This window comes from Sparus aurata, chromosome 20 (genome assembly GCF_900880675.1).
Source record: "Sparus aurata chromosome 20, fSpaAur1.1, whole genome shotgun sequence".
In the NCBI taxonomy this organism is placed as follows: Eukaryota; Metazoa; Chordata; class Actinopteri; order Spariformes; family Sparidae; genus Sparus; species Sparus aurata.
The window spans coordinates 24505371-24507097 of record NC_044206.1 but is presented as its reverse complement, the minus strand read 5'-3'; positions in this window follow the sequence as shown (position 1 = coordinate 24507097).

Genomic DNA, 1727 nt, shown 5'->3' with positions numbered 1-1727 from the left:
CGACGCCTCGGCTGCTTCTTTTGTTTTTAATCTCTTGATGAATCCGTCGCCGCGGGAGGCTGGCGGATTTTTCAGGCTTCTTCCAATGAGTTCACTTCCAAAATAGGCAGAAAACGCCTCACTGAAATCTGACCTTCAAGTAGACCCAAGAATTTCTACCGAGGGAGCCGCTGAAAGAGATCCGGACCCCATCCACAGTTGAACAAACACCCACTTTGGAGCGGATTATTGGAGATATGAAAGATAAAACCTCGTCGAGCAGATTCCACATCACGGGCAAGATGAGTCTTGTTAGCTAATTAGCACCCTGCGGCCTGACGCTGATCTTAAAAACACTTACCTCGTGATTTCGTGACATGCATAGCTTTAACCGTACATTCAGGAGGAGAACAGTCCATTAGCTGTTCAGATGGAATACATCACAGCTTTTTTCATCTTTCTTGGGGTTTTTTTTTTTTCAAGCCTAAATCCAGTTCCTCCAGCTCGAGGCCATCTGGATGTGTGATGACAAACAGCATTATCGCCATTATTCCCACACTTGACGCCCGCGAGAGAGTCGTCCGCTGGTACCGAGCCAACGCTGCGACCCAAACGTGTCTCATGCCAGCTGTGTGTGTGTGTGTGTGTGTGTGTGTGTGTGTGTGTGTGTGTGTGTGTGTTTTGGACGGTGCTACGACGACAGCATGCCATCAGAAAACGGATACTTAAGTTAATCCTCCGTTTCCATGTTTGTTTGGATCATCTGATCATTATTCAGCTCATCTTATTGAATTCACGCCCGAGGAAACGTTATACCTACAAAGCTCTACATAATATGATGTCGAGTTCTGAGATAAAAACATAAAACAAAAGCAGGATGGGCGGTTAAAGGTCGACTCCGCCAATGTCGCACACTTAAATGTGTCTTTACGTTTGGCGGAGGACGACTGCGTTTGTTAAAAATAAAAAAGTAGTTTAAAACCTTTTGTGGCTCCAGAGAAAGCTGCATGTAATCTGGTAAGTGTCACTCAGTGGCTGAGATGCATTGTGGGTAATGTAGGCAGCAGATGCTGTTGTCTTGTAATCCACAAAGCTTCGTAGCATTCTCCTGAACACCTGAAGTAGATGGAGGCGTAACTGAACTTTTCCTCGAGTACTGAACCATTCTGAGGTAACTGCGCTTTGATTTTTCAAATCATTTCCGACTGGTTTTCCTTCACTGTCTTTATTCGACAGCTTTACATATTAAGATGTGACATTCACACATCAGGTCAGATCGTCTGATAAAACCTGATGCACAGCCGGCTGCAGATTAAATCTCCGACAGCTTTCTGACACCAACTCGAGCCGCTCTCCTCCACAATGAAAAGCACATTCTTCTAGTGAGACTTCTGTGCTTGTGGAAACAGAACTCTTTTTTAATATTATTATTATTCATATGATGAGTGGTAGAAGATTTGAATACTTCTTGAATACTCCCAACTCTCTCTGCCAAAGCACAACCGGTCCAGCTGACCTTGGGGCTCCATGAAAACTGGCAGAAGGTCTCGCAGAGTTATTAAAGCTGGAGTATTAAAATGAATGGATTTCTACTTCTGCTTTTTTTTTTTTTGCAAATGACTCCAAAGCTTTTTTTTTTTTTCTTGCACAACCCAGAAAGATGACCTCAACTGCTTGAGAAAACAAAAAGAAGTTGTGGAAAACTCTTATTCATGAGTGTGCTGCCATCGCCATCTAGTGGCGCTTTT